Here is a 23,323-nt window from a genome sequence, read left to right as displayed (position 1 = left end):
GTCCCTAGACTTACACGGTACTTAAACTAACTTACGCTAAGTACAACACACACACACCCATGCCCGAGGGAGGACTCGAACCTCCGGCGCGAGGGGCCGCGCGAATCGTGACATGGGGCCTGTAACTGCCCGGCCACTCCGCGCGGCTCAGAAGTTGTTTTAGCCTTTGTATAGTAACTGTAACAAAACGAATTCTGGCCTGCGGTTTCTCTCGGATGGCTCTACCACAATATGGACGCCTAGCTCTGTACTTACCTTGGCGCTTGCGTGGAGCCCGCCCCCGTGCCGCCGCCGCCGCCCCCGCCACCGCTACCGGCGGCCCGAGCATCCGCGCCGCCCTCGCCGCTGCCTGCTTCGTCATCCGAGTCCAAGCGGTCCCGTGAGTCGCCCATGCCGACAGGACAACTCTGCGCGCACACACACACCCGAGAAGCTCGTCATCATCCACTTAGGTGCATACAAAGGAGAGAGCGCATGATACACTTAATAACGAAAAATGTTGGTTTTGTTATGGCAGTTAACAGTGAACTGAAAAACACAATGTACTGGACACAGTACCAGCACAGATAAACAACCCATCAGTAAAAAGCAACAAAATATACTTATTTCTAGGATAAATTACCGAAGGTAGGTCTCCATTATCTCGAGGATTACTTTTACATTCGGTTTGCATGGTTTTGCAGGACTACTCGCATATTATTTCGTACTGGGAGCTTGTGATCTGCAACGAAACGATGTTGATGAGAAATTTTGTTGGGAGTTAACCTACCATTTTATGCTTTAAACGTAAACTCCCAACAAAATTGCTCATCAACATCGTTTGGTTGCAGATGCCAAGCTCCCAGTACGAAATAATACGCAAGTGTCCTGTAAAACCATGCAAACCGAATGTAAAGATATTAACTAACAGAACAAATAGTTGTTAGAACTAAATATTTCCGTAATTTGGTAATCATTTAGTAAAAATGTTCACATTACAGATTAAATAAAACAGAAACCCACTGATGATGGCACAGAGGTTGCTGAAAAAATTTTGGGAGCTTTGAAAAAACGATGTTTTGCATAACTGGCAGACCTTACATCCAACAAAATACAAAGAAAACGAGTGACAGAGTGACGGGTGTTGCTCAGCATTTCACGTTGTAAGTATTTGGCTACAGAGAGGGGGTGGGAAATAACGATCCTGAGATCATCTTCGGCAGTATTGTGCAGTTCCTCGCGTCTCTTCTGTCAAAGGTCTTTCGTTCGTATGACTAGACCTTGTGAAGTCCTTGGCTTTGTAAAGCATATAATGTTGTATAATCTCTATTTATTTGATTCCATTAATATGAACAAGGGAACTGCTGTACAGTCGAACGTGGGGCCGGTAACACATGTGCACCGCGTGAAGTGTTTTCCCTGACTCAGATAACAAAAGAACTATTTGTTTCAACCGCTAACTTCCTGCGGTCCGTCAAAACACCACCATCCGCTATTTGTCCTTCTTAAAGCAATTAACATTTAATTGAGAAAGTAAATCTGTTACTAGAAACCTGTTACTCCGACCAAAATTATTTGCACTGCTATTTCTACTGGGAGAATAGACAGAGGAAAATACATACAGCGACTAATTGTGGAGGATGGGAAATGTTCATTTATGTTTCATTTTGTAGCAAAACAAAGTAAAATATACCGCAGTTTTAATAACAGAAGTAGGAGAGACATACCGGTGATCAGGCAGTGAAAACATATTCTGTAAAGGAAAATGTTGGAAACAGACCCTAGAAGACAAGTATGGACCTATTAACTTGAAAATTCCCACAATAGAAGGACGTTGCCTCTGCTCATTAAGCTAACTGCACGAGCCACGATAAATAACAACTCCGAATTTTGTGAACATACCACGCTTATCTTCCAAAAGAAACAACGAGTGGGATAATCTCCCACTATGCAGATAGTAATGAGTACACCACAAACGAGGCGCTGTCTGCTCTAAGCACTTCGAGGAACACGTGAGAAAGTACGAGTACATAAGGACCAAATTCAACAAATTCGAATGTCCACAGCTGCACTAAAAATTACGTTGTGAGCATATTCTGTGGTTCCGACAATAAATGTACATATTTATGGAGATTACGTAAGTCGGCAAACACGAACAAATCCGTGCAACAAAATGCGAGTATACGCTGTGTTAAAGCGTCCGAACTACAATTTTAATTTTAATTTTAAGCCGTCATAGTGACTGTACCATGTAAAATCAGAGATTCAAATTAATAGAAAATGAAATTCCAAAATCAGATTATTCTCGTATAATAATATATTTCGCTAAATAATTTACACTCGGGAAGCGGAGAACCTTCACTGCGACGTCAACGCGATCAAAGAGCGTATACGGAGAAGGAGACAGCGAATTTCAAATAATGAAATCCTCAGTAATTGCTTTGTGATGCGTAGAGAATTTTGTTTATCATATTATATTCCCATTAATGTTGCTTGCATATGATATCGCAATGTTGTTTCTTGCTAAAATTGCTTACACCGTTGGACAGCACGTCTGCAATTTAAGTAAGATGAGCAACAAACTACATTAAGATGGCACATGATAGGAGGCAGCAACATCTACATGTCCATGATGATTTTAAAAAATCCGTGTGTCTTAACTTTGAAACTGAGGTTTTGCTTGTAAGTGTACGTTGCCTAATAAAATACGGTAGATAGATTTTATCATAATATTCCCCATACAAGAATTCTATGCGATACATTGTGCTTAATTAAGTAAAAATCAATGCAAACCAATCAGTTCGTGACCTCGGTAACTTTAAATCCACAAACGATAAGGACCAACGGCTGATCTTTCGAGCCACAGTTGAATAGCAACACTGCAAGTAGTTTTTTTTTTTTTTAATTAACTCTGTGAATGTGACGGAAGAAGAGCATTTTATATTTGTATATACGCGTTTCGGTTGATTCGCTGTAAAGTATATTGAGCGGTCTGAAACACATACTATCTGTAAATTGCAATAAAAATGTGAATGTCGTGTGACAAGGACTTCCTGTCGGGTAGACCGTTCGCCGGGTGCACCGTTCGCCGGGTGCAAGTCTTTCGATTTGACGCCACTTCGGCGACTTGGGCGTCAAATGGTTCAAATGGCTCTGAGCACTATGGGACTTAACATCTGTGGTCATCAGTCCCCTAGAACTTAGAACTAAACCTAACTAACCTAAGGACATCACACACATCCATGCCCGAGGCAGGATTCGAACCTGCGACCGTAGCAGTCACGCGGTTCCGGACTGAGCGCCCAGAACCGCGAGACCACCGCGGCCGGCCGACTTGCGCGTCGATAAGGTTGAAATGATGATGATTAGGACAGCACAACACCCAGTCCCTGAGCGGAGAAATATCTCCAACCCAGCCGGGAATCGAACCCGGGCCCCCAGGATTGACATATTTTCGCGCTGACCACTCAGCTACCGGGGGCGCGCTGTAAATTGCATTGAAGCTGGTTTATTTTCAGCACTTCGGAAGTCCCCCCCCCCCCCCCCCCCCCCCCATGAACCATGGACCTTGCCGTTGGTGGGGAGGCTTACGTGCCTTAACGATACAGATAGCCGTACCGTAGGGCAACCACAACGGAGGGGTATCTGTTGAGTGGCCAGACAAACGTTTGGTTCCTGTAGAGGGGCAGCAGCCTTTTCAGTAGTTGCAGGGGCAACAGTCTGGATGATTGACTGATCTGGCCTTGTAACACTAACCAAAATGGCCTTGCTGTTCTGGTACTGCGAACGGCTGAAAGCAAGGGGAAACTACAGCCGTAATTTTTTCCGAGGGCATGCAGGGTAGATCACATAACTACTGAGGAGGTACTGAATAGAATTGGGGACAAGAGGTGCTTGTGGCACAACTTGACTAAAAGGAGGGATCGGTTGGTAGGACATGTTCTGATACATCGAGGGATCACCAATTTAGTATTGGAGGGCAGCGTGGAGGGTAAAAATCGTAGAGGGAGACCAAGAGATGAATACACTAAGCAGATTCAGAAGGATGTAGGCTGCAGTAGGTACTGGGAGATGAAGAAGCTTGCACAGGATAGAGTAGCATGGAGAGCTGCATCAAACCAGTCGCAGGACTGAAGACCACAACAACAACAACTTCGGAACTGTTTATAAGCAAACATGACAATGCTAAAATCTGCACAAACTTCAGACAGCTACAGAAGAGCCACATAGGAAAACGCATGTACACAAAATGTAATCAATTTACTCTCCTGCAGACAGACGTAACGTTAACGTCACATGCAACGCCGGAATTTAAGGAGAAGGTAAACAATGAGGGAATGAAGGAAGGGACTTTCATCAACGACGAGAAGCAGCAGAGGTATCCACTTCGGTAGCCGAGATCGCTAACGATCGCCTCTGCAGTGACGCTTCTCTCTTGAGGTAGGCGGTTCTAATTCCGACGGTTGAATACATTTTCACCAGCAGTGTAAGACTGGGAAGGGGAGGTGATGGCGTATAAGTTCCTCGTCACCAGACTTTGCACCAGTCCATTTTAAACGTCTCCGCAGTGTGTGGTGAAGTGAGGGCATGTAACACTGTTCTTGATTTGTTCATCAGTGTCCGCAGCTCGTGGTCGTGTGGTAGCGTTCTCGCTTCCCGCGCCGGGTTCGATTCCCGGCGGGGTCAGGGATTTTCTCGGTTTCGTGATGACTGGGTGTTGTGTGATGTCCTTAGGTTAGTTAGGTTGAAGTAGTTCTCTGAAGTTCTAGGCGACTGATGACCATAGCCGTTAAGTCCCATAGTGCTCAGAGCCATTTGAACCATTTTTTTGTTCATCGGTTGGAAACGTTTAGCTCGGTAGCCCCCTTAGTGGTTAGCCCCGTAGAGGAGAAGGTTAAGGTTCAAATGGCTCTGAGCACTATCGGACTTAACTTCTGAGGTCATCAGTCCCCTAGAACTTCTAAGGACATCACACACATCCATGCCCGAGGCAAGATTCGAACCTGCGACCGTAGCGGTCACGCGGTTCCAAACTGAAGCGCCTAGAACCGCACGGCCACACCGGCCGGCTACACTGAACACCCAGCTCCTATACACGAACTGGAAAATGGGCATCACGCACAGAGGAAGCGAACCCTATCCGATTAGGTTACTGAACGAGCCTTCGTCCACAATGTCACTAGAGTCTTTCTTACTTTAGTGGAGCAGCACAAGCTCGGATAAAATAAGTATTGGGCAAGAATTCGGCCATGATCTTTTCAAAGGAATTTTCGCCTTTATCGGTTTACGAAAACCTAAACCAGTATGGCTGCGACAGGACTGCAATCCGGATCTTTGTGAATGCGAATGCAGTGCCTCAGTGCTGTGCCACCTCCAAGTACTGCATATGCGTCTATGCCTTTTTTACTCGACTACAAAGGAAGCATGAGGCGATGCTCTGGGCTTCAAATGTTTGCGATACGCAGATCTGTTAATTATTCTCGATCAGGATTCTGTATTTAAAGCCCTTCTTAATCGAAGATTTACTACATACAGACTTTTGTTAACGTTAACTAAAGATACATTAAAGAATGGATATGTATCGCTGCATGTTTGCACACGAGAATATATGCAAGGCACAGAAGTATCTGTCGCAAAAGATGTGCAATCAGAGCCAATCGAAATCTTTATTAATCAAAGACTAAAATATCCCAGTTGCAAGGTGCCATCTAACTGCTTCCAGCAGCAGCAGCAAAAATTTGATTTTCAATACAATTATTGACAGAATTTAAAAGTTTAAAGTGCAGTGATAATCTACTCTAATAAGCTCATGCAGCCACATAAATTGCAGTTCTCGTCTTCATCTAGTATTCCGGCCATATGCTGTTCGGTCATCTTCAGAGTGAGCTGCATCCTTTTGGACCAGGGGCGGCCACGGATTCGGCTGAGGAGCCGCGCCCTGGCTAGCGTGCCACAGCGCTCAGCCAGACTGCACACTCCCCCACCACCATGCCGCGTTGTCTGAGTGTCATGAGGGGGGGACGGGGCGACACTGCGAATGCGCCCTATTTACATAGCAATGTTGTTGTTGCACTCTTCATGCGACTTGGTTTCATATTTCTCAACAACATACGATCAAAAACGAAACATATTTTCAGCAGTAATTAACTATTTTTGCATGTCGAAGACATAATTTTTCTGTGGTTCAAACTGTTGCCATGCAGACAGTTACAGATAATTTCACAGGTTTTCGCACTCAGGCTGCCACGTAATCGTGACTTATTTAGTTTCGTAATTGAAAAAAGGACTTTTACACAAATAAAAGTATGTTGCTCTAAATGTTAGTATTTTTGCAACCTCGTTTTGAAAATGCAGAAAGGCTACTTGAGGAAAACAATGTAGACGTCCTGAAAAGTTTTAACGTTAAATGTATTTATCTTTCAAAAGAGGAATTACAGTGCACATCAGTTACATCTGCAGATGCACATGCATCTGAAACGGCAGACGCTGTCGAAAACAGATGTCAGATTGGCAGTGTTCTCAAAACTTATAGAAAAACATATTTGTAATTCTTTCAAGACCACAATGAAGTCTTCAAGCCTCGTGAGTGAGTTAAGGGAACTGGACTCTGTTGTCACAATTTACCACTTCTACAAACAATTAGATTTTATTTTCAAAATGGAACTGGATTGTATTGTCGGAATTTGCCGCTTCTACATACAATGAGTTATTCTTTTTAAATGCATCTCCACCAAGTCAGAAATAAGTTGTTTCTCACCTTGCAGTGGTGTCTTACTGTGAGCAACGTGCAATCTAGTCCACTTACAATGCAATGCTCCAATCCTCCCCCAATGTTCTATTTTTCGTTCCTGCACCCCTTTTTCTTTATAAATTCAACAATAGCGGGTTTTAAAACGAAAAATTGTTCCAGTAATACCACCTCGACTTAACCGCCGTGACCGCTACGGTCGCAGGTTCGAATCCTGCCTCGGGCATGGTGTGAGTGATGTCCTTAGGTTAGTTAGGTTTAAGTAGTTCTAAGTTATAGGGGACTTATGACCACAGCAGTTGAGTCCCATAGTGCTCAGAGCCATTTAACCGCCGTACTCCGCAATAGTATACAAAGTCTCCATACTCTTCATTCAATCCCATCGAAACCTTTTGCAACTGACAGTTGAATAATGGGTGCCTTCCGAAGTATTCGTACTACCAATTTCTTAACGCGCTTTATGGCTGCAGATTTAGCACAAAGTGCTTCTTGATGTACGGTACAATCAACCCTGTCTGTCGATTGTTGTAATTATTTGCTCTTCCACCGTCAACTAAATCTTTGAATTATTTTTGTATGCTGTTGTAACGTCGTTTCATTGCAAATTAACAGTACCCGCCGATTATGCGACTGCATAATAGAGATTGAGAATTCTTGTCTCTCCTTTCTGTCACTACAATTCATTTTTAAAGGCTTCTAACGATAGATCGCTATACTGCCTCTTTTTGTGCAAAAGCCACTAGACCTGTAAATGTCCCTCATACCACCAACCAATAGCGAAGGGTAAACAGCGCTGACAGCACGAGTCTGGTGAACTGAAGAGAATTGTGCTGACCTAAAAACTCACACCGCAATACTAAATAAAACATCGTGCTGCACTCGATACTTCCGAGAAGGTCCGAGCAAAGCCGAGACAGGCGTCATATCCGGCTGGCTGGCCGGCCCTGTTCCAAGCACACGAACCTCGCCAGTGTGCAAGCTGCCACAGATACACGAGCGCCAGAGACGCTGAGGAGGATGGTGGCAGCTATTTGCAAGTAAATATAAATCAGTATGCCTCGGCTTTCGATAAACCGCATGTCCCATGATGTTACCATCTTTGCGATAAACCACACCATCTAGACATGGAACCCATCTCTCCTTCTAGATTCCCATGGTACACCGGATTTGCCCGTGGAGGGAATTAAGATGCTTTAAAAAATCTTGGGATTTATCTTCACCATGGAGCCACATTACAACCGTGTCGTCAATGTATCTCCAAAACACTTTGGGTCTCAAACTAGTAGATTTTATTGTCTTCATAATTAAATTGACCACCAAGGCCAATAAAGAGCTACCCACTGTGTCACTGTCACTCTGTTCAAAAAATTCGTTTAGAAAGTATGTCGAGGTCATTACATGTCTGAACAAAGCTGAAACCTCATCATCAAAACTTTTGCCAATAAGAGGTAAGGATTCTAAAAGCGGAACCTTTGTGAGTAATGACACCACATCGAAACTGACTAGTAGATCCGACCTGTTCAGGTTTAGTGATTTTAGTTTGCTCATAAAGTCTGCAAAGTTGCTTAAGTGATAAGCACCGCTTTTCCCATGGATTCCTGGAACATTTTTCTTGAAGGAACAAGACCACTTGGTTTCAACTTCTGGCGGAAGGGGAGAGGCAGTCTTCCTTACCATCTGGATAGTGGTATCTTTAATGACCTTCACTCAGTAGACAGAACATTTTATCATTATGGTTGCGAAACATTGAAACAGAGGCGCTGTCTTTATCAACTGGGAGAACCGCAATCTCAATATCCTGGCTGGCTCTGAGCACTATGGGACTTAACATCTGAGGTCATCAGTCCTCTAGAACTTAGAACTACTTAAACCTAACTAAACTAACAACATCACATATATCCATGCCCGAGGCAGGATTCGAACCTGCGACCGTAGCAGTCGCGCGGTTCCGGATTGAAGCGCCTAGAACCGCTCGGCCATTCCCCGGCCGGCTATAAGACAAGTGTCTGGCGCAGTTGTTAGATCGGTTACTCCTGCTATAATGGCGGGTTATCAAGATTCAAGTGAGTCGAAGCACGAGCGATGGGACACAGCATCTCCGAGGTAGCGATGAAGTGGGGATTTTCCCGTTCGACCATTTCACGAGTGTACCGTAAATGTCACGAATTCGGTAAAACATCAAAGCTTCGACATCGCTGCAGCTGGAAAAAGATCCTGCAAGAACGAGACCAACGACGACTGAAGAAAATCGTTCAACGTGACAGAAGTGCAACCCTTCCGCAAATTGCTACAGATTTCAATGCTGGGCACTGGTGTACGCTTGATGACTGCACAACACAGAGTTTAACGCCTCGACTGGGCCCGCCAGCACCGACATTGGACTGTTGATGACTGGATACATGTGGCCTGATCGCACGAATCTCGTTTCAAACTGAATCGAGGGGATGGACGTGTACGCGTATGGAGACAACCCCGTGAATCCGTGGAACCCGTACGTCAGCTGGGGACTGTTCAGGCTGGTGGAGGCTCTGTAATGGTAAGGGGTGTGTGCAGTTGGAGTGATATGGGACCTCTGATACCTTTAGATACGACTCTTGACAGGCGACACGTACGTAAGCATCCTGTCAGATCACCTGCATCCATTCATGTCCATTGTGCATTCCGACGGACTTGTGCAATTCCAGCAGGACAATGGGGCACCCCATATGTCCAGAATTGCTACAGAGTAGCTCCATTAACACTCTTCTGAGTTTAAACACTTCCGCTGGCCACCATGGTCCGCTCCCCAGACATGAACATTATTGCGCACATCTGGGATGACTTGCAACTTGCTGTTCAGAAAAGATCTACAGCCCCTCGTACACTTACGGACTTATGGACAGCCTTGCAGGATTCATGTTGTCAAATCCTTCCAGCACTACTTCAGCCATTAGTCGAGTCCATGTCACATCGTGTTGCGGCATTTCTCATGCTCGCGTTATTATGCAGGTGCACCAGTTTCTTTGGCAGTTCAGTGTATTAACGACAGAGTGTCGATCAAGAGTTGCTTGCTAAGAAGACGTCTCAACTTCACTACACTTTGCAGTCTGTCTCATTGTTGCCACAAACCTTATCAGACATGGGCCATGTCGTACCATCTATCCAGTTCCACGTGCTGTGGAAGAACTCCAGAGACATTTCACGTGCAGGCGATATAATTGTTCAGAAACCAGGTACACTAATCGATAGGTAAACCTCATTCTCTCCATACAAAAGGAGGACGAGCCTTTCTTAAAATCTTATTCATGGAAGTTGGTTTTAGAAAATGTGCTATCCTGGCAAACTTCAGAATCATGCCATGCGAAAAACAGGACGGATTCTCAGCAAGCACCAACTGCAACTGATTTTTTGGCCTTCATAGGAGACAGTAGCAGCCTTGGGTTCCATTAAAGACGCCTAGAAGCTCCAGAACGTTGCAGTTTAGAAGATCCCCTGCGAGAGTGGTCTTTCGTACAGTCCATAAAAGATGTACGGGACACAGTAGGTACATCCGTGTCTTGCAGCACAATAAACTATCTGTGGCAAAGCACTGTACCAGTCCCCTGTGCTCCGCGTAAATGCTGAAATTTTACAGTCGACTTCATCTTGTATGTGACTTGAGCGTGAAAGAAGAGTTGAAATTCGTTTGGCAACAAGTTTCATAAATAAAGATAGAGGTTTCAGCTTGGACAAGTCAAGGAAGCGGCGCTTTGTTTAATAAATTCACGAAAACATCACCATAATCAGCTCATTATGATAAATCAACTCCCCAGTGTAGCCAGAGACTGCACTTATGCATAGTTCTTTGCCGCAGACCTACGTCCATGGAGCCTTTGTATCTCTGCTTGCACGGGCAGTGGACGGTCCCCGAGTTTAAAAGGACGAACGATTGCTTTAGCGTCAGTTGTGCGCTCAGTGGCGCGCATCATGTCGCCCGAGACACAGAGAGGGTCACCATCTCTGCTCGTCTTCGCCCGCGACAACGCGGAGAACCGGCGAGGGCGGTCACCAATGAGCCGCTGAAGCACGAAGGGCCTCGCCTCAGTGCTGCTGCCGAAGGGTGGGCCATGTGGCACGCCTCTACTCTTTCCCCGACGCGTGCGGGAAGTGCACGGGCTATCGTGCGAGCTCCCGTTGCCCACATCCGAGGACGCAAGGTGCAAGGACTGCAGTGGCTACCATGTTGCGAACTACCGTGGCTCTGGGACGTTTCAGGCAAAAAGGAAGAAGTACCTACGTCCGCGCCGAGGCGCACGGTCAACGGAGAGCATGCAACAGCTCCAACCCAAACACGCCAGGGCGTCGCCCCCACAGGCAAGGGATGACATTACCGCGGCAAGTGGCAGTAGGGATGGCTGTTATCGCTGAAACAAACGGTTTTCGATTATTATCGGTCTTGTTATCTCCAGTTTAACCTGACAGTTAAAACCACTCATAGCAACCGGGTTTTGAAATAATAGATTTTCATTTTTAGGGTTGAATAATAATTACACTGCTACTAGTTTTCGGCTTATTGGGCCACCCTCAGCAAATAACATGTCTGAAAGGGGCACTAGTTGTTTGGTGACCAAACACTACAAGCAAAGGTACAATCCACTTGCCTAAAATGTCTGTTACCTAAGAACTAGTGTTCCTTTCAGACACTAGTCAGTTTTTTTTCCTGGAGATGGCCCAACAAGTCGAAAACTAGTTTGAAACAAACGAGAATCAGTAGTACAAAAACAGTGCACTTGTTATCCACATTTGAATACGGAACTGTCCTACGAAGAAGTAACGTAAGAATCCATAAATAAAACCGATTTTCAGTTTGTTATTGCTATTATTTCCGATAGTAAACAGAGACACAGATCAAAAGGCTGAAAAATTGTAGGACGACCTTAGACTTCTGCATTATACGTTTCAGGACATGTTGTTGTTGTTGTTGAGGTCTTCAGTCCTGAGACTGGTTTGATGCAGCTCTCCATGCTACTCTATCCTGTGCAAGCTTCTTCATCTCCCAGTACCTACTGCAACCTACATACTTCTGAATCTGCTTAGTGTACTCATCTCTTGGTCTCCCTCTACGATTTTTACCCTCCACGGTGCCCTCCAATGCTAAATTTGTGATCCCTCGATGCCTCAAAACATGTCTTACCAACCGATCCCTTCTTCTAGTCAAGTTGTGCCACAAACTTCTCTTCTCCCCAATCCTATTCAATATCTCCTCATTAGTTACGTGATCTACCCACCTTATCTTCAGCATTCTTCTGTAGCACCACATTTCGAAAACTTCTGTTCTCTTCTTGTCCAAACTAGTTATCGTCCATGTTTAACTTCCATACACGGCTACACACCATACAAATACTTTCAGAAACGACTTCCTGACACTTAAATCTATACTCGATGTTAACAAGTTTCTCTTCTTGAGAAACGCTTTCCTTGCCATTGCCAGTCTACAATTTATATCCTCTCTGCTTCGACCATCATCGGTTATTTTACTCCCTAAATAGCAAAACTCCTTTACTACTTTAAGTGTCTCATTTCCTAATCTAATTCCCTCAGCATCACCCGACTTAATTCGACTACATTCCATTATCCTCGTTTTGCTTTTGTTGATGTTCATCTTATATCCTCCTTTCAAGACACTGTCCATTCCGTTCAACTGCTCTTCCAAGTCCTTTGCTGTCTCTGACAGAATTACTTCTTCTCCATGAATTTTAATACCTACTCCAAACTTTTCTTTTGTTTCCTTTACTGCTTGCTCAATATACAGATTGAATAACATCGGGGAAAGGCTACAACCCTGTCTCACTCCTTTCCCAACCACTGCTTCCCTTTCATGCCCCTCGACTCTTATAACTGCCATCTGGTTTCTGTACAAATTGTAAATAGCCTTTCGCTCCCTGTATTTTACCCCTGCCACCTTCAGAATTTGAAAGAGAGTATTCCAATCAACATTGTCAAAAGCTTTCTCTAAGTCTACAAATGCTACAAACGTAGGTTTGCCTTTTCTTAATCTTTCTTCTAAGATAAGTCGTAAGGTCAGTATTGCCTCACGTGTTCCAACATTTCTACGGAATCCAAACTGATCTTCCCCGAGGATATAGCGAATGAAAAAATTGAATGAAATAGGTAAGTAAAAAAACTTCGTCTGTCAACCGTTCGCTTCTTTTCTCGGAGAGTAATGAGGGGCTGAACACCACAAAAAAAAAAAAAAAAAAAAAACATCAGTATTCTCCTACAGATGCCAATGTTTTGAAACTCGTTGCAATTGAGGATAACTATTTGGACATTACGAATAGTCAGTGCTAAAGGATGAAAACTGAGGTTGAAGAACTCTACTGCTGTGTTAAATTATCTGAGTCGCAGGGCTACAAGCAGATAAAGGCATATTATGTAAACACAGGCGGCTGATCAGCTACTTTCTATTTTTATTATAGAGTGTGAATGCATTGTTAAGTTTCTAATTGATTACTATCGCCTCAATTCCCTTTCTCGTTTTTTATTCCACAGACATGGCAGACAAGCAATAAGCTTTGTGTAAACCTTGTAGCGATGTTTTCCTTTAATTATTTCGAATGGAAAACCCCGTTTGGTAGTCAAACATATTTATTTATTTTTTAACAGGAATGATAATACAACTGCGGTTATGTTGGGAAAACTAGAAATGCTCTTTTAAAAAATTCAGTTGGACAAGTCACACAGTAGACAAGACAGAACAGTTACGAGGAACAGCTACATGATAATAGTGAAAATTTCAGTAATGAATTAATCCAGCGGCCAATATTTATCATCCAATGTGTTCATGAATACTCGTAGTATAACGTGATGATCTGTAAGTAGACTCCTTCCACCAGAACAATATGATCCAAAGACGATACCAGTCTTTCAGAAGTCACAGAACTTTCTAACAACGAAAACTATTTTGTAGATTGCAAGTAACAAGCTTGACAAACGTCCTTTACCTTGCTCCCAAAAAAACGACAGGATCACTGTTTCTGAGCAGTGAAGGACAACATTTTAAATTATCTCAGCAGTGCTGTATGGTTTCATCTGTCATTCGTATGTTGCTACTTTCTAACTGCCGGCATTGTTATTAAAATAGCACTGATTGCTTTTCGCATTTTGTACAGAAACATGATATTTCAAAGCAATGGAAATATTACGAATCAGCATTATTCGTCTCGAAAAAGTTCGACTTAAAAGGCTGAAAATTTTAGCACAGCTGCTACGACAAATTGATATGTCAGTTTTTTTACCCGGTTATTGGTAAAAAAAGTAACCTTTCATTATTGAGACCAAACAAATACCGCAAAATACCGAGTACACAAGACTAAAACGCCGGTGTAAGTTTTGGTCGATTTATCACCAACCCTCGGCTGCAGTAGTGGAAAGGCTACCACTGCTAAGCCGTGACGCCCCAGGCCACCGGCGCCGGCGCCGGCGCTGCCTGCCTCGCCCTCTGCAGTCAGAGGGCGGCTGCCTCACAGCTGGTACCTTCAACGTGCTCCCACAGCGGTCTCGCCGGGGCGGGCGGCGCCACGCAGACTACCCTAGGGGAGGGGGGCCTTGGGGTAACAAGGAGACGCCACAAATCGAGATGAAAATTTTGTTTCGACTCATTACAGATTTGTGGAGGAAGAACATTCGTGTCGATACTCCGCCTAACCTGAGGTTAAGATATCCCTTGTCATGTTCCCATCTGTGTCTGAATCTGCGTGCAGCGACAGTCTTTCGGCTCACTCTATAGATCAGTGGTTCCCAATAGGTGGTCCGCGGACCCCCAGCGGTCCGCGAGCTATGCCAGAGGCGTCCGCAAGATGCTATTACAATAAAAAATATATTTAACAGATTTTTTTGTTTTGGCCGCTTCCTGCATGAGCAGAGCTTTAGCGAACGCTAACTTCTGCGTCTAGCGTCTTCCTAGAGCCAACTGACACATAGAAAACGTATAAAAAGACTTTTAATTTGGCTTTCTTAAGTACTTGATACTGTGATATGACAAGGTACCAATCATGCTCGATGAGGGGGCGGGGGGTCCTCGAGAAAATTTTGTTGGGAACCCCTGCTATAGATGATCGAACGGCATACGGTCCAAATATTAGAAGTAGCGGAATTTATGCGGCTGCACGCACGAAATGTAATGGAGCAATCACTGCGCCGCGAAAACTGTCAATCTATTAATTAAGGGGATACGGAATCGGATTTTGGGTTAAAAAATCGAATTTTTTTTTATTGGCGTATTATATTCTGCCATGTTTCCTCTTTAAAATGACGTATCATACATAGCTGTACTACAATTATAACTATTTTATTTTTATATATTTGTGAGATCGGGTATTGCGCTTTAGTTATACACGTCTCTCGTGGCTGACCATGAACTTTTTGGCAGTACCTTTAAAGTGACATGAATTCAAATATCCCGGTTTCCAGCGACTATTTATACACTAGTTGCCCGAAAATGTTTCTCTCTGGTTTCCTCAAGTTACTCTTTGACTTTGTGGCGGGACTGTTTTGTAAACAGTGTGATATAAGAAAGTAGTTGTTGTTGAGTTATTTCGTATTTAGTGCTTCATTTTTCGCAGTGAAAATGCCTAGAGCTAAAGCAAAAGTATTTAAAAAGCGTGTGAACTGGCAAAAGAAAAGAAATAATGATTCATTAGCAAAGCAAAGCAGTTCATCATCATCACTGTTGGAAAATGTGAATCCACTTATTACTGATTTGCCGAACGAACTTACACCAAATGAAAACAGTGCTTCTCATAAAAAACTAAGAGATTTGGAAGAGAAATATAATTTACTTGATAGAGGGAATGAAGTTTTTGAACTCATTGATACGAATATATTGTGTGAAGCTCTTGAAAACAGTTTGTGCTGCAAAAAATGTCATGGAAACGTTTCTCTGAAAGTAGAATCCCATGTTGGCCTGGCTGCCCAGTTTAATTTAATATGCAGTGTTTGTAAATACAGCTGTAAGTTTCCAGGTTCGGTTTCAGTAACTGTAAATAATGGATACAAGAAAACTGAACTTTATAGTGTAAATATTAGGTTAGTTTATGGATTGCGAGCAATTGGTAAGGGCAAAGCAGCTGGTGATATGCTATGTGGTGTTCTAAATCTTCCAAGTGCACCTTCAAAGTTTGAAGCTTACAATTATGTACTAGGATCTGCAGTTGAAGATGTAGCACAGAAGTCAATGCAGGTTGCTGTGGAAGAAGCAGTGGAAGAAAATGACGGCAGTCGTGACCTCACAGTGGCGTTTGATGGCACGTGGCAGAAAAGGGGCCACACCTCCAACAATGGTGTTGTAACAGCAACTAGTGTTGATACTGGCAAGGTTATTGATGTTGCAATAATGTCTAAATACTGTAGGTGCACAGGCAGGCTGAAAAATGAACACAGTGATGACTGTATTGCTAATTATTATGGTAGTAGTGGTTGCTGGGGTGAAGAAAATTTTTCATCGCTCTTCACAGTGGTATAATGTTCGCTATGTCAAATATCTGGGAGATGGTGACTCTAAAGCATTCAAAGAAGTTTTGGAAAGCAAACCATATGGGAACAGTGTAAATATAAGCAAACTTGAATGTATAGGACATGTGCAGAAGAGAATGGGTGCCAGGCTGAGAAGGTTAAAATCAGTTATGAAAGGGAAAAAACTAGATGATGGGAAAACCTTGGATGGCAGAGGAAGATTGACTGATTCCATAATAGACCACATTCAGAACTGCTATGGCCTTGCAATCAGGCAAAATACAGGCAATCTTGAAGAAATGAGGAGAGCTATATGGGCTTTATATTTCCACACCGCATCCACGGATGAGCATCCACAACATGGTTTGTGCCCCAAAGGTGAAAACAGCTGGTGTAAATACAATAGGGGACTAACAACAGGAGAGAAATACATTCACCACCACAGTCTACCATCAGCCATCATGGCAGAAATAAAGCCCATTTTCAGAGATCTGGCTGACAGAAGTCTTCTGATGAAATGTCTTCACGGAAAAACGCAGAACCCCAACGAGTGCTTGAATAGTGTGATATGGCATCGTCTCCCAAAAACAGTGTTTGTCGGAATTAATACACTACATTTTGGTGTGTATGATGCTGTGGCAACCTTCAATCTTGGAAATATAACTAAATGCCAGGTCCTTCAAAAGTTGGGTATGTGTGTTGGTTCCCGTACGGTACGTGCTATGTTCTTTTTAGATCAGCACAGACTAAGGCATGCTGATAATATAATCAAGACATTAGTGAAAAAAGCAAGACAGGTGCAGAGGGGTGCCAAAAGAAGACTTGAAGATGATTATGAAGACTGTGAAGGGGGTATTAGCTACGGATCAGGAATGTTTTAATCTTCTTTCTCCGTTTCCCATAAGTTTACTTTTTACTTCATCTAGGAACATTATCTCAGGTACTGGTCAACCTAGAAGTCTGAGATTTTTATGACGTAGTGACATAGGTCCCTATTACATACTGAAACAACGATTTTTTAATTACTTGATTTACAAAAGACTTAGGGGTGATAGTCTAGTAAAAAGCGATGGAAAAAATTTACTTAAAAATAAATGTACAATATCTCTGTAAGAAAATACTTTGACAATAAACTGTTGTTTCAGTATTGTTGTAACATATGAATGCACATACAGTAAAATTTTTACCTCTCTGTCTCCAGTAGTTTGTGAGAAAATGTTCCCTATAGTAGGCATATATTAACATTGCGGGGATAGGTGATTCCGTATCCCCTTAACAGCTTGCACAGTGACGCAGTTCGTGCTTTTAAAACAGGGCTGGCCTGCCGGATGCGCGTAATCCTGTCTCGGCTTTGCTCGTGGCTTCTCGGAAATACCCGGTGCAGAGCAGTATTTCATTTCATATTGCGGTGTGGCATTTTTCGGTCAGCAGATCTCTTTTCAGTTCGCTAGAATCGTGGTGCCAGCGCTTGTTACCCTTCGCTATCGGTTCGTGGTATGTCCTTCATACCATGAAGGCGCAAGGCTACCGTGGCCTCCCAACATTCGCTTTTCCCGCGCACCATCCACGACCGGAACACTTAACAGGGAAAGTTGCAGTGGTACACGAACTATCCTCTGCCACACACTATTCAACACAACAAGTCAATTATTAGAGATACAAACTGTGTATTCATCCGGTATTTGAGACTGAGAGTCCTTACTGAGTCGCAACAACTTTACACGTTATTTCAAACCTTTACAAAGCTTTTTCTTCCTGACATCGCTCACAAAAGCTGAAAGGAAAAAAGTTTATCACTTACTAAATTTTCGTTGTTAATGTAGCGAAACAGCAGCATCAGAAATGAAGTTTTAATTTATTACTTCTTTACAACTAACTTTGTTCGCAATACATTGTGCAGACCGTGTCCACGTACATCCATGAATGCAACTGTACGACAAACAGTTCGGGAGATATGACGTTTTATACACGGGAGTTTGATTCTCGGGGATGGGCGTTCTACCATAATCCTCAAAGACGAACAATCCGATCTGTAGTTCATTTCAGGTCAATATTTAACAACAGCTACTGCATACGCCAAGGCAGTAAGCGTAGCGTAAAATAAGTGAAGACACCGCTTCAGAAACTGAGGACAGACCGCAGCTAAGATAATTACCGGAGGTTTGTAATTAACAATGCGAAAGGCTGTGGGCCGATGTAATGACCCCGGCGGGCGCGAACCGAGGGAGGGGAACGGCCGCCTTGGTGCCAATCATAACTTTTCCTATTAAATGGGCGCCCAGCCTCCCCGGAGTCCGCGCAATGATCCCGCAAGCCACGTGGCCACGTGGCTTCCACACCTGTCGCTGCGCACTTGCCCTAACTCAGAAACAGCGCATTTTCTGTTGTCCCACTGAAACTCTGCTATATTTTACGTGACAGTCAGTGATCCGTTAATACGACACTTTACGTCACCTGCTTGTCTCTTTCCCAGCGTCTATCCCGTCGTACATTTTTACTCTGTGGTCGGATGACTTTCCTGTCTCCAATCGGGGGAGAATTCGAAGTGAATCGCGTAAACTTTGCTGCGTGTTATTTATTTTAGCTGTTTGTGTAACGTATTTTCTAAGACTGAGATTGGGGACAAGGCCGGCATTTGCCTAAACAAACGTGGAAAAGCGACTAAAAATTAGTATTGTCTGTTGGCTTCTCTCTGTTTCTTCGACCGTCATTTGTTTGAGGATTTTTCTGACGTAACGACAGCACCAGTGGTGGCGGACCAGCAACTGAGGGTCAAGCTTTGACAGTTCCAGCCAGTCGTGCTGACGAAACCTCATTAAAAATAATCAAACAAACGTCGGCCGAAGAACCCAAGACAGAAGCCAACAGACAATTTGACAAGTGGCCACGAAAGCCTTAAAAATTTCGTACATGCCAGTGTACTCAGCCAACTGTCGTTAAAACGCATCACAGATCTGATTCCTGTCTGGTTTATCTCCCTATCCGACAAGACAGCGCGCTGCAATTTGGCATTTTTTGTGCTATACAATTTGCATCCATGAGAATACAACATATATTATTGTACCTTCTTCTCGCAAAACATTTCCTGTGTGCTACGTTGATATTTTGTTTGAACTGCTTGTAAACGAAAATTAAAGAAATTACGTAGCTGAATTGCAATAATTGCCGCAGAATAAATGCATGTTTCTCTTAGAATCCAACAGGGTACTACTACTCATTCGCCTAGCTACATGCCGCGCCAACGTTTAGTCCAGAAAACATGCTGATAAACGCGGGAAATATGTTCAACCTACCAGGTCTACGTGCGCTAGTCAGCCTACCACAATTTGTAGGATAACCGTGATGTGACAGAAATCTAGTTCACGTGGATGTATCATCATCAGAACTGTTTTCCACGGATGACACTCACGAGTGCAATCGCCGGCACGTCTTGCGGTTTGCGGCTGACAATCGGTTCGCTTACAAGACGTCCGCAGCGGCCTTCCCCAACACACTTTCGAGCACCTGTGACGTGAAGTTTTTCATCTCGGGCTGTGTATTTACTTTATATTTGTTCATTCAGTTTTTTTTTCTGGATGAACTATGTAATACAAACTTACGGAACCAATGACGTGTTTATTTCCGCCCACAAAGCTGTGTATTATTTACATACCGAAACAACTACGACGCTGTTTGGCAAATGTTCCTGGAATAAGAAAATGTTTTACGAGAACTGTGTGAGCTCTGTGAAGCAAATATGCTATGGACATCCTGAATGGTATTTTGCGTAACGTGGAAACAAGTAACTCGGTTCAGGTAATCACAGACTTGACATAAATGGTCTGTATTCGGTTACTTGTTGGATTTATCTTAACAAGAGCACTGGAGTATTCCCGACCTTAACTTGTTGGATGAAACATTCAGTGTTCAACTGGTTCCAGATGTTGAGGGACCGGCATGAAGAATATACAGGAGGAATTACTTACATGGACTAACACGAAAAATTTCCGGCTCAGCTGGCACTGATAATCCGTGGCGCTACCTAGAGCGTGACATATTTGTTACTGTCAATCACCGCCGTTATCGAAACCTGTATAGGGAAAATAAGTTCCTAGCTGGAGCTGCTATAAGCATTTGTTTTTAAAACCAGTTTCAAAGCATTAAGAATTCATTTTCTATGCAAAAAAAAAAAAAAAAAAAAAAAAAAAAAATCAATCTTGCTAGGCGGAGAGCTTGCGTTTCTTTCAGGCTTGTGCATGCATCATTGCTCAGACTTAATGTGTTTAACCGTGGTATATTCTTTTTTAATTGAAAATCAGGTTGTAATGCACTGAAACCGTTTTTCAAAATAAATACATGTAGTCGTTGCTTGGTGCGATTTCTTTTCCTTGCGGTATACAAATGGAGATAGCAACTGCGGGCACAGCACACACCACCGCTGTGTGGAAGAACCTCAAGATTTACATAATACATTCTAGGTTGCCGCCAACGAGACTAATTCTCTGTACAATCAGCGTAGAACATCCACTGCAGGCAAATCGTAGTAAGCAATATTCATATGAACGTATCAGTCGTATATAGTTGAAACCACAGCTACAATGAGTCTGAAGAATAAGTCAAACATCATCATACATACTAGCATATTTGGTCACTGCGCTTGTTTCTCCACGAATGAAGAAACAACAAGATTTTGGGTTTGGATTGCCACCAGGACCATAGTCTGAGGTACATCATACTTGCTACATGACAACAGTTGTATTTATAATGGATGAAATATGCTTGGTTTTTAAATGCAACCAGAGTTCCCTTTTCTTTTCATACCACACGGGCTTTCACCTTATGAAAAAATTTGGAATTTTACGGAGAAGGCACAGAAGGATGGAGCAGTGTTGTTGTTTTTACAGTATCACTCTTCCAGTTGTGTTTACAAGTAGTGGCTGTGTTGCTCCCTGCGTCAGTTTGACAAATCTCAGTAGAATTTTGCTGCAGCTTTTATTCCCAAGTTCCACTACGCAGAGACATTTGGCAGAGCTATGTATCTGATATACAAGGCAGTGCGAGCACTATAAGGTGCCTTTATCAGTAACTGAGCATCTGGAATGCAGCCTCAGAGTCAAAACCATGCGATTAATAAAGCTCGCTCTATAGACAACAGTATGGCACAGTCGTGTACTCTTGAACTACGAAAGTCAATTAGACGGCTTCTTTCTTTGACACTATAATGCCGTTCCAAGAGTAAAAGAAAATCTAAAGAGAGCACCTCGGAAGAGAGTTGCTTGGAGAGGGAGAGGGATTCCATACGAAAAGAAGTAAAGTATCAGTTCTGAAGGAGACAGATGAAAAAGGAAACCTAAAGCAGAAAGGATCAGAAAAATATTATTTTAATAACGACTATAAAAATGTAAATCGAAGAGCAACAATACAAATCCCAAAACCATTAAAAACAGAGGAGTTGATGGTAAGAAAAGTGAACAAGACTGTGAGGGTTTCCATTCGATCTCGGTAGAATGATGTGTTGCGTGTTCTCATTGCAAAATGTGTGCCCAAAACTAATGTACAGATGCCGAAAGTAGGCAAAATGCATCCTTACTGATGTGATTCTGTGAATAACTCGTTAACTATTTCTTTTCCTGTTATGTGCATTTTTAGAAACAAAATATTTTCTACCCCACCAAAAGGTTAAAATAAGGAGCTCGGCAAAATAAAAAAATATTTTAGAACATTTTCTTTTTTTTTTGAACATGTTGTTTAGCAAATGCTAACAAGCCACAGGTGCATCGTATGTGTCTTTATTCAGCTACGCCGGCCTTTGTGGCCGAACGGTTCTAGGCGCTTCAGTCTGGAACCGCGCGACCGCTACGGTCGCAGGTTCGAATCCTGCCTCGGGCATGGATGTGTGTGATGTCCTTAGGCGAGTTAGGTTTAAGCAGCTCTAAGTTCTAGGAGACTGATGCCCGCAGATGTTAAGTCCCATAGTGCTCAGAGCCATTTGAACCATATTCGGCTACGTCTTTCACGAACGGATCGCTTAGTTAGGTCTTGCATGGTTTACTTGAATCACTTCAGGCGAATGTCGGGATGGCTTCTAGAAGAAGATCTTGTCCAATCTGCGTTACTGTTTTGTTTTTAATACCTTCGACACTGATGAGATATGTAACACCAACCGTCCATATTTTTGTATATTTGCGCTCCACTACCGACTGCATTCACATATTGAATGGAAATTATCTTAGCAATACGCTCGATGGATAACTAAGAGTAATACGTGGACCTACTCACATGCTACATATGCACAGTATACTTATAACATACAGGAATGCTACGATGAATAAAAACGCTATTTGTTCCTGCAAACAGGTTTAGACGCAAATTTCTGGTGCATCCATTCACATAGACTAAGTTACTTTTACCTTCTTTATATTAAACATTTCGAATGAGGCTAATTTAAAATTTCATACTGACCTCAAGCGGAATGTATTTCAAACGCAGTTAAAAAGTCCCAGGAGCATTTTAATATTGGAATTGTATAATTTCTACTGTTACTGTTTATGACACGTTAAATAAAAACGAAGGCAAAGTTATATTCACATCTAAACACAAATTAACCCGCCCTTTATGCATGCTGTACAACGAGACGTCACATAAATCGTATTTGGTAAGACCTTACGCAGAGGTATTTACTAAAAGACAAAGAACAAATTTAATGTTTTATTGTGACATTGTAGACTGTCCTTTAACCTCAGAAGTAATCTACATAAGATTTCGAACAAAACAATGCACACTGTCCTAGAAGGCGTTCTTCATTGACATTTTTAGTAAAGAAAAAAAGTATAAAGAATTCCAGCTACCCTTATGCTTAAAACCAGACAATGTGCTCAACTATTATCAAAATTCGAATATCAACCACACCATTTGTTATTAACAAAACATTTTTTGATCGATTACCATTTAGTACTCCCGAGATCTTCATTTTGTTACTGTCCGAGTGATCCAACGTATCTTACGTCTTGTTCAGTATGTTAATTACTTTCAGTGTAACGAACAAATTTAGTACAAAAGAGAAACACGTTCCCAGTCACACTTACACAGTCTCCTGAGACACTGGGAGATTTATTATATAATCTCGCACAGACACAAGACGTGGGA

At 42.8% G+C, this 23,323-nt stretch overlaps 1 long non-coding RNA gene across 1 annotated transcript in view; it reads right to left on the bottom strand.

Moving 5' to 3' along the window:
- Positions 1–302: 302 nt before the first annotated feature.
- The window catches only part of LOC124795718, a 654,391-nt gene continuing 631,370 nt past the window's right edge, over positions 303–23,323 (bottom strand). The window contains exon 3 of the long non-coding RNA XR_007016725.1: positions 303–407. This is a non-coding gene — a long non-coding RNA (uncharacterized LOC124795718). The remainder of the gene's footprint in view (positions 408–23,323) is intronic.

Source organism: Schistocerca piceifrons, chromosome 4 (assembly GCF_021461385.2).
Source record: "Schistocerca piceifrons isolate TAMUIC-IGC-003096 chromosome 4, iqSchPice1.1, whole genome shotgun sequence".
Taxonomy (NCBI): Eukaryota; Metazoa; Arthropoda; class Insecta; order Orthoptera; family Acrididae; genus Schistocerca; species Schistocerca piceifrons.
The sequence above is the reverse complement of the archived record's forward strand: the minus strand, read 5'-3'. Positions and strand labels throughout refer to the sequence as shown.